This window comes from Leptodactylus fuscus, chromosome 1 (assembly GCF_031893055.1).
Source record: "Leptodactylus fuscus isolate aLepFus1 chromosome 1, aLepFus1.hap2, whole genome shotgun sequence".
NCBI lineage: Eukaryota > Metazoa > Chordata > Amphibia > Anura > Leptodactylidae > Leptodactylus > Leptodactylus fuscus.
The window spans coordinates 318,161,687-318,177,437 of NC_134265.1; positions in this window are offsets into that span (position 1 = coordinate 318,161,687).

The following is a 15,751-nucleotide window of genomic DNA, read 5'->3' on the forward strand; positions in this document are numbered from 1 at the left end:
GCTTCTTTGCTCGGACGCACTGCCACTGTTGTAATTAGGGTTCATTAAGTCCGAAGAAAAGATAAGGTATTATAATTACTATTCACGCAAACGTCAAAAGCTCCCGTGCTATGGCCATCTTTGTAATGCCCTTCACATGACCATCTTTAGAACTTATATTTGTCATCCACTTTCACTACTTCCTTAGCCCCCTACAGGACCAAACCAATTTTTATTTTGCACTAGCTGGTACCCGCGACTTCGTCTGCGGTGATTGTAGAAGTGGGTATATACAGGCATGGGTAAGGTTTTCGTACAGTGTATAAGGTATGGGATATGAAATGTAACTTTGTATCTTGTTTTTGCTGTAATTCAGAGAATACGTGAGACTTTTGTGTTGAAGTTACTTTGTATTTGAGCTGCTATACGGTGTTGTGAGAAACTTTACATAGTGACTTTGGGACAGAGGTATTTGAAGTTAACCCCTTCCCGTCGATGGCCATAACTTTTTTATTTCTCCGCTCCCAGAGTCATATGAGGTCTTAATTTTTCTTGGGACAAATTTTTCTTCATGATGCCACCATTAATTATTCTATATAATGTACTGGGAAGCAGGGTAAAAATTCTGAATGGGGTGGATTTGACAAAAAAATGCATTTCTGCGACTTTCTTAGGGGCTTTGGTTTTACGGCGTTCACTGTGCAACCAAAATGACATGTCCCCTGTATTCTGTTTTCGTTACGATTCCGGGGATACCAAATTTATATGGTTTTATTTACATTTTGACTCCTTAAAAAAATCCAAAACTGTATTAAAACATTTTTTTTGAAAAGTCGTCATATTCCGACAGCCGTAACTTTTTTATACGTGTGTGTACGGGGATGTATAGGGCGTCTTTTTTTGCGGGGTCGGGTGTACTTTTTAGTTCTACCATTTTCGGGAAATGTTATTGCTTTGATCACTTTTTATTCAAATTTTTATCAGAATCAAAAGAGTGAAAAAACGGCGGTTTGGCACTTTTGACCATTTTTCCCGCTACGGCGTTTACGAACAGGAAAAATATTTGTATAGCTTTGTAGAGCGGGCGATTTCGGACGCGGCGATACCTAACATGTATGTGTTTCACAGTGTTTAACTACGTTTATATGTGTTCTAGGGAAAGGGGGGTGATTTGAATTTTTAATCCTTTTTATTTGTTTTTATATTTTTTTTTACTTTTTTTTAAACTTTTTTTTTGCATTTATTAGACTTCCTAGGGGTGTTGACATGGGTGGGCAGTGTCGCGGATTGTCAGAGCGGTGGGGGTCGGCAAACATGGCTGCTCCGGAGCGTTAAAGAGAGCCTCCTGGAGAATCGTTAAGGGGAGGGGCAAAGTGGTAAAGTATATGTATATGAGATTGTGTGGGGTTAGGGGCTAGGCTGCAGAGGGCAATATGAATTTTGTGGCTTGCTATGGTCCAAAGTGTGTGAGATTGCAGAGATGGTGGTGTGAGTTTGGGTTTTGTGGGGGTCCTGGCACAAACGTATGTGCGCTGTTGTGACGAAAAGTAGCCTATTGCGCAATCGAGTGTAGTGACTATGTTTGTGGAAAATTTCAGCCAAATCGGTCGAGCGGGTTTTGCGTGATTGAAGAACAAACATCCAAACATCCAAACACACAAACCCACAAACATCCAAACTCAAACTTTCACATTTATAATATTATTAGGATATCTGTTCCCCCTTCCCCCATTTTAAGAGCCATAATTTTTTGATTTTTCGGTTCACAGAGCCACATGATGGCTTATTGTTTGTGGAACAAATTGTACTTTGTAATGGCACCATTCAACATCTCATAGATTGTAAGCTCTTGCGAGCAGGGCCCTCAGTCCCATTGTGTGAAATGACTTTCTTTTTCTGTCTGTATTTGAACTCTACAAATTGTACAGCGCTGCGGAATATGTTGGCGCTATATAAATAAAAATTTTTTATTATTATTATTATTGTTATTATTGTACTGGGAAGATGAAAAAAAATCAGAATGAGGTGGAATTGGAAAAAAAAACCTTATTTGTGCCAATTTCATTCACTATGTGGGAAAAATGACGTTACCTGTTTTTTGCAAGTCGGTACGATAACGGCCATACCAATTTTATATAGTATTTTTAACGTTATGATAAAAAAAAACTTTGCAAAATAGAGACATTTCATTGTCTTGCCATATTGTGATGCCTGTAACTTTTTCATACAGTCCTATGAAAAAGTTTGGGCACCCCTATTAATCTTAATCATTTTTAGTTCTAAATATTTTGGTGTTTGCAGCAGCCATTTCAGTTTGATATATCTAATAACTGATGGACACAGTAATATTTCAGGATTGAAATGAGGTTTATTGTACTAACAGAAAATGTGCAATATGCATTAAACCAAAATTTGACCGGTGCAAAAGTATGGGCACCCTTATCATTTTATTGATTTGAATACTCCTAACTACTTTTTACTGACTTACTGAAGCACAAAATTGGTTTTGTAACCTCAGTGAGCTTTGAACTTCATAGCCAGATGTATCCAATCATAAGAAAAGGTATTTAAGGTGGCCAATTACAAGTTGTTCTCCTATTTGAATCTCCTCTGAAGAGTGGCATCATGGGCTACTTAAAACAACTCTCAAATGATCTGAAAACAAAGATTGTTCAACATAGTTGTTCAGGGGAAGGATACAAAACGTTGTCTCAGAGATTTAACCTGTCAGTTTCCACTGTGAGGAACATAGTAAGGAAATGGAAGACCACAGGGACAGTTCTTGTTAAGCCCAGAAGTGGCAGGCCAAGAAAAATATCAGAAAGGCAGAGAAGAAGAATGGTGAGAACAGTCAAGGACAATCCACAGACCACCTCCAAAGAGCTGCAGCATCATCTTGCTGCAGATGGTGTCACTGTGCATTGGTCAACTATACAGCGCACTTTGCACAAATAGAAGCTGTATGGGAGAGTGATGAGAAAGAAGCCGTTTCTGCACGTACGCCACAAATAGAGTTGCCTGAGGTATGCAAAAGCACATTTGGAGAAGCCAACTTCATTTTGGAAACAAAGATTGAGTTGTTTGGTTATAAAAAAAGGCGTTATGCATGGCGTCCAAAAAGAAACAGCATTCCAAGAAAAACACTTGCTACCCACTGTAAAATTTGGTGGAGGTTCCATCATGCTTTGGGGCTGTGTGGCCAATGCCGGCATCGGGAATCTTGTTAAAGTTGAGAGTCGCATGGATTCCACTCAGTATCAGCAGATTCTTGAGAATAATGTTCAAGAATCAGTGACGAAGTTGAAGTTACGCCGGAGATGGATATGTCAGCAAGACAATAATCCAAAACAACGCTCCAAATCGACTCAGGCATTCATGCAGAGGAACAATTACAATGTTCTGGAATGGCCATCCCAGTCCCCAGACCTGAATATCATTGAACATCTGTGGGATGATTTGAAGCGGGCTGTCCATGCTCGGCGACCATCTAACTTAACTGAACTTGAATTGTTTGTCCAAAATACCTTTATCCAGGATCCAGGAACTGATTAAAAGCTACAGGAAGCGACTAGAGGCTGTTATCTTTGCAAAAGGAGGATCTACTAAATATTAATGTCACTTTTATGTTGAGGTGCCCATACTTTTGCACTGGTCAAATTTTGGTATATTGCATAGTGCACATTTTCTGTTAGTACAATAAACCTCATTTCAATCCTGAAATATTACTGTGTCCATCAGTTATTAGATATATCAAACTGAAATGGCTGCTGCAAACACCAAAATATTTAGAACTAAAAATGATTAAGATTAATAGGGGTGCCCAAACTTTTTCATAGGACTGTATTTCTGTGTATGGAGCTGGGTAAGGCATCTTTATATGCGGAACAAGATGTAGTTTTTATTAATTTTATTCATATTTTGGGGAGGTTCTGATGGTTTGATCTCTTTTTATTCCGTTATTTTCGAGGAGGCAAAGTGTTAAAAGAACAGCCATTTGGCCATTTCGATTCCTTTCCCCGTGATAGCATTCACCGTATGGGATAAATATTTTAATAGTTTGGGCATTTTTTATACCTAAAGTGTTTATGTTTATTTTCATATGTGATCTAGAGAAAAGGGGGTGATTTGATATTTTATATTTTTTGTGAGGATTTTTTTAAATGTATTTTTAAAAACTTTTTTCTTTTTTACTTTTATTTTCAGACCCCTTTGGGACCTTGATCGCTGGGGGGTCTGATCGCTCATACAATACACTGCAATACTAATATATTAAAGTGTGTATTAAAATACATTGACTTCTATAACACGAAGCCTTCAATAAGCTCCTGGCTGTCATGGCACGCGATCACCGCCCTCCGGAGATGTTCCGTTAAAAATGGCCGTCTGCATGGCGCCTGTGCTATTTAGATGTCACGTTTGCACCATGCCACGGCATCTAATGGGTTAGGGGCAGGTGCTGGCTGCATTATACACCTGGCATCTCCCAAGTATGGAGAGGGCTCAGCTCTTGAGCCCTCTCCATACAGTCCCTCATGCCTAATGTACCATTAGGCCATGTGTGAATGTGGCCTAATGGTACAGTCCCACATAGTGACACCCCCAAAAGACATGTTGTCAATGAACATTCAATTAGCAGCGGATTTCTATACAATTAATTCAAAACAACTCAGATAAAAATGCATGCAACAAATGTAACAAAATAAAAAAAACACCAAAAATGCTTCCAAAATTGCCATAAATATAGGAAGCTTGGCTGTCATGGTATGTGTCCTTTATGCAAACATTTAAAAACAATGAAAAACTGGTATGTGTAAAAGATCCTCATAGACACTCGGCTGCGTGCTGTCCTATGGGGCTTCCGATGCTCCATTCCATGGAATATGAAAGAGGAACGATACAGCTCTGTGGCAATGAAATGAAGTAGGTCCCCCTCATTCAAATTAATGGGGGACAGAAGACACTGGATGACTCTTGGATGATAATTGGATGCCATTTCAGTGCATTTTACTAAAAAATTAGAGTACATTCACACGGAGTAAACGCACGCTCTTTTGGGCAAAATACACGTCTAAAGAATACACATGTAAAAATAAGACTCCCATTGACATTTTACATGTGTATTTTGACATGTGTTGTTTTTTTAATTTAGATTATGAGCCCCATTTAGGGCTCACAATGTACATTTTTTCCCCTATCAGTATGGCTTTGTAATATGGGATGGAAATCCATGCAAACACGGGGAGAACATACAAACTCCTTGCAGATGGTTTTTTGCCCTTGGTGGGATTTGAACACCAGGACTCCAGTGCTCTACAAGGCTGCAGTGCTAACCACTGAGTCACCATGTGGCCCCAAATTTGGCATATTTTTTACATGTATTTTGACGTGTAAAAAAAAATGTCATTGAAGTCAATGGGAGGGCCCATGCACACGAACGCAAGTGCAATTTAGCATAATACACGTGTATATAATACACGTGTAAAAATAACACTCCCAATGACTTAATTTAAATTTTTTACACGTGTAAAAAACGCGCCAAAATATGCGCCAAAAAACGTGACATGTATTTTGATGCATTTTTTTACACGTGTAAAAAATTTCATTGAAGTCAATGGAAGTGTTATTTTTACATGTGTATTCTATACACGTGTATTATGCTAAAATGCGCTCACGTTAACTCCATGTGCATGGGCCCGTAGTCTTATTTTTACACCTGTATTTTTTACAAATGTATTTTGTCAAAATGAGCGCATGTTTACTCCATGTGAATTGACCCTTAGGGTGCGTTCACACGATGTAACGTGCCGTGTGATCTGGCACGTATACGGTGTGTGAGAGTTTGCACGGCGTAAAAGCTCCCATTGTTTCAATGGGAGTTAGGATCGTATACGCCGCGTTATTTTGCGGCCGTAATTTTTGCGGCCACAAAATCACGGCCACAAAATAATGCCCCATATACGCTCCTAACTCCCATTGAAATCAATGAGAGCTTTTACGGCGCGCAAACTCAGACACGCCGTATACGTGCCAGATCACGCAGCGCGTTACATTGTGTGAATGCACCCTTAGAAAGTAATTTCTTCTTCAATTATACCTATAGGCAGTGGCGTGGCGTAAATACCAATGTAGCAGCGGTAGCAGCTGCCAAAGGCCTCAGGACATTAGGGAGCCTGGTGGGCCTTCAATGCTTTTTTTTTCTTTACTAGGCCACTACCTGCTGGAGTAACCCCATCAGGTAATGGGCCCTATTTACTTACACATTCTTGCTCCTGGTCACAGCTCTTGGGAAGCGGAGGCAGCTGTGAGCAGGAGCAGGGATCGGTAAGTGAGGCCGGTGCGAACTCCAAAAAACACTGCTAGCGATTCCTTCGCCTCCAGCAGTATCTCGGTCGTTGTCGCTGCCGCTGTGTAGCAGTTCCTGCCTCGCAGCCGGGAGTGCCGGTCACTGAGCTCTGCCGGGCGGCCTCGTCCAGCTCTGGGACTATTGGAGGGCGACGCCCCGCTACAGTTACCTCAGCGTCGCTGCCATCACTGGGGAAGCCGCTCCATAGACCTCCGTCATCGTGACAGCAGCGCCGGGCCTGTGACTTGTGCTCCGGTCCGCTGAGAGGACGCCGCGCTCAGCCCTGGCTCTCGAACTATTGCACCTGAGGAAGGGCAGAGTGTATGCCCGAAACGCGTAGTGTGTTGTTTCAATAAAAGTCGTTCTTCCACCTAACCTACCAGCGCGGGTCCTTTTTGTCCAGGGTTTGTTAATCCCAAACTGACAACGTGGTCCATTCTTGCATATTTACACACCCAGGGGGTGTGAGGCACCTCGCAGCTGTATCCAACTACAGGATCCCTGCTCAGCGATCCTGTTGTTTTATAAAGTGTTGTGTACCCACACAACCTTTGAAGGTGAGCCTATACTGTCACTTCACCAAAAATATCTATTACACAGATCTACACTACGGTCTGCTCGGTGTCTTCTTCTTTTTTTCTTTTTTTGAGAAAAAACACTGCTATCATTATACTCTGGGGTATTTTCAGACCCTGGAGTACAATGATCGGAAGCCCAGGGGAGGTAAGGGAACATAAAAAAAATCCTGTTACTTACATCTCCTGCGCTTCAGCAGTCTTTGGGTCTATTTGGTGACATACCAGATATTACGTTGGCCAGGCCGACATCATTATACGTTGTGACGCTGGCCTACCTCATGTGACATCTGTACCAACTTTGAAAAGGGCCAAAAGGAGGGGAAGTGCACTAAAGCCAGGGAGAGGTAAGTAGTAACAGTGTTTTTATGTTTTTATCCTCCTTTGGGTCACTAATCATTATACTCTGGGGTCTGAAATGGACACACAGGCACATGTGTGTGTCCATCACATGACCATGTACTGTATATCAGGTGACTATGGACTGTATATCTAATGACATGGACTGATTTTTATCCTCTAGAAGTAACTAGAATGAATTACAGCAAACAGAGATCTAGAAAACTGTGAGGAATTGATACAGAAAGTATATTGGAAAACTGTACAACTTTTCATTACACAAACAATAACATTGGTCTCTCAATAATGGTCTGAAAGTGGGCCTTTGAACACTTTAAACCATAAGCCACGTCAGCATACAGAGCAATACAGAAATGGCAAATTACCTCCTACATACCCAGCATAAAGCTAGAAAGGGCAGTTACCCAGTTGTAAACAGGGCAAACCATTCTAAAACAGTGTCAAACAGTATAAAACATACCATGTATTAACAATATGGTAAAAGTCTGTGTCCCTTATATTAAAAATCAAGGAAGATAAAGCTATACACACATTCCTTCAGTATAATGGATACAGGTTAGACTCCGTTATAGTCAATGGGATACATCTGTGTCTGACATATGACAGATATGTGCACTGCAGAATTTCTGTTCCTTTCACATATCAGAAAAATGGAGCTCTCAGCATAGAAGTAAATGTAACCTAAGAGCGCTTGTCTTTCCCTAACTTGGAAAGAAATTCTATAGAGGTCTGCAGAACCTGGATTGCACTTTCCTATGTATTCTAGTATAACAGAGTCAAGACAAATCCATTACTGGAGTTCTGTTAAGATCATAATATGTACTAGCTTTTATAATAATAATAATAATAATAATAATAATTATTATTATTATTATTATTATTATTATTATTATATTTTTATTAAAAATTCTAAATATTATTAGTATTCACATTTTTAAATGTATTGTTAGTCAAAGTTATTATTATTATTATTATTATTATTATTAATAGTAATAATAAATTAAAATCATGGTAACTATATTGATAAATCTCCTGTCTTAATTTAGGTAGCCCTAGAAGCTCAATGCTCTATCCCTCAGACAATTACTATACATAAAGCAGCAATTCAATATACAACTATGAGGACATTATTACCTTAAAGTCGTGCAGTGGTTTAGTGTATAACCTCACCAAGATGACATACAGAATGTAGACAGCCTTATGATCCTCATTTATAATATAATATACTGTCTACTTCTTCACATACAATATTCTCTGCAGTTACGCTATTATTTTCTGACCATAAAACGAAACATGTCGCCAGTTCCAAAGCATCAAGTTCAGCAGGTTTCATGTTGCTGCTTATCTTTCGTGAAATGATAAGCAATTGATCAAGGTCCAGATTTTAGCTGTAGTCGTTTATAGCCGTGTAGTTCTTTCTACCATTAATACTACTTCAGTTATGGAATGTCATATGTGACACTGTCGATTGTGAGGTACCCGCTTGACTACAAAAATAAACTAGATAATAGAGATGAGCGAACAGTGTTCTATCGAACACATGTTCGATCGGATATCAGGGTGTTCGCCATGTTCGAATCGAATCGAACACCGCGTGGTAAAGTGCGCCAAAATTCGATTCCCCTCCCACCTTCCCTGGCGCCTTTTTTGCACCAATAACAGCGCAGGGGAGGTGGGACAGGAACTACGAAACCGGGGGCATTGAAAAAAATTGGAAAAAGTCATTGGCTGCCGAAATCAGGTGACCTCCATTTTAGACGAATAGTGGATTTCAAATCCGGGTCATATGAGAATGTGAACTTTGTGACTATGAGACAGGGATAGCTGTACAGGCAGGGATAGCTAGGGATAACCTTTATTTAGGGGGGAATGTTATTAAAAATAACTTTTTGGGGCTCTATCGGGTGTGTAATTGTGATTTTTGTGAGATAAACTTTTTCCCATAGGGATGCATTGGCCAGCGCTGATTGGCCGAATTCCGTACTCTGGCCAATCAGTGCTGGCCAATGCATTCTATTAGCTTGATGAAGCAGAGTGTGCACAAGGGTTCAAGCGCACCCTCGGCTCTGATGTAGGAGAGCCGAGGGTGCACTTGAACCCTTGTGCACCCTCAGCTCTGCTACATCAGAGCCGAGGGTGCGCTTGAACCCTTGTGCACACTCTGCTTCATCAAGCTAATAGAATGCATTGGCCAGCGCTGATTGGCCAATGCATTCTATTAGCTCGATGAAGTAGAGCTGAATGTGTGTGCTAAGCACACACATTCAGCTCTACTTCATCGGGCTAATAGAATGCATTGGCCAGCGCTGATTGGCCAGAGTACGGAATTCGGCCAATCAGCGCTGGCTCTGCTGGAGGAGGCGGAGTCTAAGATCGCTCCACACCAGTCTCCATTCAGGTTCGACCTTAGACTCCGCCTCCTCCAGCAGAGCCAGCGCTGATTGGCCGAATTCCGTACTCTGGCCAATCAGCACTGGCTAATGCATTGTATTGGCGTGATGAAGCAGTGCTGAATGTGTGTGCTTAGCACACACATTCAGCTCTACTTCATCGGGCTAATAGAATGCATTGGCCAGCGCTGATTGGCCAGAGTACGGAATTCGGCCAATCAGCGCTGGCTCTGCTGGAGGAGGCGGAGTCTAAGATCGCTCCACACCAGTCTCCTTTCAGGTCCGACCTTAGACTCCGCCTCCTCCAGCAGAGCCAGCGCTGATTGGCCGAATTCCGTACTCTGGCCAATCAGCACTGGCTAATGCATTGTATTGGCGTGATGAAGCAGTGCTGAATGTGTGTGCTTAACACACACATTCAGCTCTACTTCATCGGGCTAATAGAATGCATTGGCCAATCAGCGCTGGCCAATGCATTCTATTAGCGTGAACTGAGTTTGCACAGGGGTTCTAGTGCACCCTCGGCTCTGCTACATCAGATTGCTACATCTGATGTAGCAGTGCCGAGTGTGCATCAGATGTGTAGTTGAGCAAAACTGACTCAGCACTGCTAAGTCTCTGCATTCGCATAGGAATGCATTGGCCAGCCTTCGGCCAATCAGCGCTGGCTCTGCCGGAGGAGGCGGAGTCTAAGGTCGGACCTGAATGGAGACTGGTGTGGAGCGATCTTAGACTCCGCCTCCTCCAGCAGAGCCAGCGCTGATTGGTCGAGTTCCGTACTCTGGCCAATCAGCACTGGCCAATGCATTTCTATGGGGAAAAGTTAGCTTGCGAAAATCGCAAACTGACAGGGATTTCCATGAAATAAAGTGACTTTTATGCCCCCAGACATGCTTCCCCTGCTGTCCCAGTGTCATTCCAGGGTGTTGGTATCATTTCCTGGGGTGTCATAGTGGACTTGGTGACCCTCCAGACACGAATTTGGGTTTCCCCCTTAACGAGTTTATGTTCCCCATAGACTATAATGGGGTTCGAAACCCATTCGAACACTCGAACAGTGAGCGGCTGTTCGAATCGAATTTCGAACCTCGAACATTTTAGTGTTCGCTCATCTCTACTAGATAACCCTAAAAAATGACATATGGCTTATCTGAACAGTATTCACTGTTTGTAAAGGGTTACCATTTTGGGCAGTAGCTTTGTGCTAATAGGTTCCCTCAGTCAGCGGGAATCCGGCTACTGGGAGCCCCAGTAACCAGCTGTAGGGGAACCTGACAGCTAGGGATAATTTATCTTTTTTTAATAGGCCGTTACCTGCGGGAGTAACTCCAGCAGATAACGGGCCCTAATAACTTTCCTTCTGTGGAGGAGGCTGTGAGCAGGAGCAGGGATCGGTAAGTGAGGTCGCGGGCCCGCAAACCCCACAAACAATATCATTATACTCGGGGTGGGGGGTATAATGTTACTTACTTCTCCTGGCTCTGGAGGGCTTCAGGCCTACTAGTGTGACATTATGTGGGCCTGGACTTGCGTCCACTCCTTATGCGTCTCTTCCATCATTGAAGATGGCCGACATTAGTGGAGAGTGCGCCAGAGCCCGGAAGAGGTAAGTAACAGTGTTCTCTGTGTTTGCATCCTCCCCTCGGTCCCCGATTATTATACTCTGTCGTCTGGGGGAAAAGGGGTCAGTCGGGGTGAAGGTTGATAGGCGGTCGCGGAAGGCCATGTCAAAAGTTTGTCACGGGGGCCCCTTCATTCCTAGTTATGCCGCTGATAGGGAGATAAATCACAACATTTTGTTACCCTCTCCTATTTAGTACACATGCTGAGTATGCATGTGTATAGGGCCAGACACACAAGATAGATGTTGGTCAAATAAGCGCTTATACAACAGCTATCTCATGTGTATGGCCAGTAATGGATGCAAAAAATGAATGCCCATAGTCCTTTTCTGAGAAGCCACACCCACATGTCTAGCAAGTAGAAAAATTTTAGTCCAAACTCGATGCGACACATTGTACCAAGGATGCACCACATTTCCACCAGTGTCTAGTCATAACCACAATAGTAAATCTTGGCCAGTGTGTGTAAAATTAAAGGGATCCTATCACTCACACACATTTTTTTCTAGGTACCACGTTGGAATAGCCTTAAGAAAGGCTATTCTTCTCCTACCTTTTGTCGTCTTCTCTGCGCCGCAGTTCGCCTACAATCCCGTTTTTTCTCGGTATGCAAATTTGCTCTCTCGCAGCACTAGGGGCGTCCCCACTGCTGCGAGAGAACTCTCTACAGCACCGCCTCCATCTTCGTCAGCAGTGTCCTCTTCATCCTCTTCTTCAGGTTTCAGTCGCAGGTTTCCAACTTCTAGGCCTTGGGCCTTGGGCAGAGCAGACTGCGCATGCCCACAGGCCACGAGAAAATGGCCGCTTACAATACTGTGCAAGTGGCCATTTTCTCGTGGCCTGTGAGCATGCGCAGTCTACTCTGCCCAAGGCCCGAGGCCTAGAAGTTACAAGCCACCGCCAGAAGAAGAGGATGAAGAGGATGCTGCTGACGAAGATGGACGCAGTGCTGGAGAGAGTTCTCTCGCAGCATTGGGGACACCCCTAGTGCTGTTTGAGCGCTGAGGCCTGCCCCCCAGTGCTGCAAGAGATCTAATTTGCATACCAAAAAAAAAAAAACGGGATTGTAGGCGAACAGCGGTGTGGAGCAGACGATGAAAGGTAGGAGAAGAATAGCCTTTCTTAAGGCTATTCCAATGTGGTACTGAGAAAAAATTGTGTATGAGTGATAGGATCCCTTTAAGTCAACCCTTACTTCCTCTATTAGAATTAATAAGGTATGTAACAGCCAGGTGATGCTAATTAAATGTCCTTGGCTAATTGATCTTTATTAGAGATGAGCGAACAGTGTTCTATCGAACTCATGTTCGATCGGATATTAGGCTGTTCGGCATGTTCGAATCGAATCGAACACCGCGTGGTAAAGTGCGCCATTACTCGATTCCCCTCCCACCTTCCCTGGCGCCTTTTTTGCTCCAATAACAGCGCAGGGTAGGTGGGACAGGAACTACGACACCGGTGACGTTGAAAAAAGTAGGCAAAACCCATTGGCTGCCGAAAACATGTGACCCCTAATTTAAAAGAACAGCGACGCCCAGCTTCGCGTCATTCTGAGCTTGCAATTCACCGGGGACGGAGGTTTCCGTCCAGTTAGCTAGGGCTTAGATTCTGGGTAGGCAGGGACAGGCTAGGATAGGAAGGAGAAGACAACCAACAGCTCTTATAAGAGCTAAATTCCAGGGAGAAGCTTGTCAGTGTAACGTGGCACTGACGGGCTCAATCGCCGCAACCCAGCTTTCCCAGGATCCTGAATGGAATACACTGTCAGTGTATTCCCGTATACCCCATATATACACCCCAAATCCCCGTTCCAACGGTGTGCCCCCCCACCTTCACCCCAGAAATACCCTGCAAGTCCCCTAGCAATAGAATTGGGGCTATATACACCCACTATTTTTGCTACTGCCATATAGTGCCATTGTCTGACTGGGAATTCAAAGAATATATTGGGGTTACATATAACTTCAATTCCAGGGAGAAGCTTGTCAGTGTAACGTGGCACTGACGGGCTCAATCGCCGCAACCCAGCTTTCCCAGGATCCTGAATGGAACACACTGACAGTGTATTCCCGTATACCCCATATATACACCCCAAATCCCCGTTCCAATGGTGTGCCCCCCCACCTTCACCTCAGAAATACCCTGCAAGTCCCCTAGCAATAGAATTGGGGCTATATACACCCACTATTTTTGCTACTGGTATATAGTGCCAGTTTCTGACTGGGAATTCAAAGAATATATTGGGGTTACGTGCACCCACAATTTTTGCTACTGGTATATAGTGCCATTGTCTCACTGGGAATTCAAAGAATATATTAGGGTTACGTGCACCCACAATTTTTGCTACTGGTATATAAAGCCATTGTCTCACTGGGAATTCAAAGAATATATTGGGGTTATGTGCACCCACAATTTTTGCTACTGGTATATAGTGCCATTGTCTGACTGGGAATTCAAAGAATATATGGGGGTTACGTGCACCCACAATTTTTAATACTGGTATACAGTGCCATTGTCTCACTGGGAATTCAAAGAATATATTGGGGTTACGTGCACCCACAATTTTTACTACTGGTATATAGTGCCATTGTCTGACTGGGAATTCAAAGAATATATGGGGGTTATGTGCACCCACAATTTTTAATACTGGTATACAGTGCCATTGTCTGACTGGGAATTCAAAGAATATATGGGGGTTACGTGCACCCACAATTTTTGCTACTGCTATATAGTTCCAGTTTCTGACTGGTAATTCAAAGAATATATTGGGGTTACGTGCACCCACAATTTTTGCTACTGGTATATAGTGCCATTGTCTGACTGGGAATTCAAAGAATATATTGGTGTTACGTGCACCCACAATTTTTGCTACTGGTATATAGTGCCATTGTCTGACTGGGAATTCAAAGAATATATTGGGATTATGTGCACCCACAATTTTTGCTACTGGTATATAGTGCCATTGTCTGACTGGGAATTCAAAGAATATATTGGGGTTACGTGCACCCACAATTTTTGCTACTGGTATATAGTGCCATTGTCTCACTGGGAGTTCAAAGAATATATTGGGGTTACGTGCACCCACAATTTTTGCTACTGGTATATAAAGCCATTGTCTCACTGGGAATTCAAAGAATATATTGGGGTTATGTGCACCCACAATTTTTGCTACTGGTATATAGTGCCAGTTTCTGACTGGGAATTCAAAGAATATATTGGGGTTACGTGCACCCACATTTTTTGCTACTGGTATATAGTGCCATTGTCTCACTGGGAATTCAAAGAATATATTGGGGTTACGTGCACCCACAATTTTTGCTACTGGTATATAGTGCCATTGTCTCACTGGGAATTCAAAGAATATATTGGGGTTATGTGCACCCACAATTTTTGCTACTGGTATATAGTGCCATTGTCTGACTGGTAATTCAAAGAATATATTGGGGTTACGTGCACCCACAATTTTTGCTACTGCTATATAGTGCCATTGTCTGACTGGGAATTCAAAAAATATATTGGTGTTACGTGCACCCACAATTTTTGCTACTGGTATATAGTGCCATTGTCTCACTGGGAATTCAAAGAATATATTGGGGTTATGTGCACCCACAATTTTTGCTACTGGTATACAGTGCCATTGTCTGACTGGGAATTCAAAGAATATATTGGGGTTACGTGCACCCACAATTTTTGCTACTGGTATATAGTGCCATTGTCTCACTGGGAATTCAAAGCATATATTGGGGTTATGTTCACCCACAATTTTTGCTACTGGTATATAGTGCCATTGTCTCACTGGGAATTCAAAGAATATATTGGGGTTACGTGCACCCACAATTTTTGCTACTGGTATATAGTGCCATTGTCTCACTGGGAATTCAAAGAATATATTGGGGTTATGTGCACCCACAATTTTTGCTACTGCTATATAGTGCCAGTTTCTGACTGGGAATTCAAAGAATATATTGGGGTTACGTGCACCCACATTTTTTGCTACTGGTATATAGTGCCATTGTCTCACTGGGAATTCAAAGAATATATTGGGGTTATGTGCACCCACAATTTTTGCTACTGGTATATAGTGCCATTGTCTCACTGGGAATTCAAAGAATATATTGGGGTTACGTGCACCCACAATTTTTGCTACTGGTATATAGTGCCAGTTTCTGACTGGGAATTCAAAGAATATATTGGGGTTACGTGCATCCACATTTTTTGCTACTGGTATATAGTGCCATTGTCTCACTGGGAATTCAAAGAATATATTGGGGTTACGTGCACCCACAATTTTTGCTACTGGTATATAGTGCCATTGTCTCACTGGGAATTCAAAGAATATATTGGGGTTATGTGCACCCACAATTTTTGCTACTGGTATATAGTGCCATTGTCTGACTGGTAATTCAAAGAATATATTGGGGTTACGTGCACCCACAATTTTTGCTACTGGTATATAGTGCCATTGTCTCACTGGGAATTCAA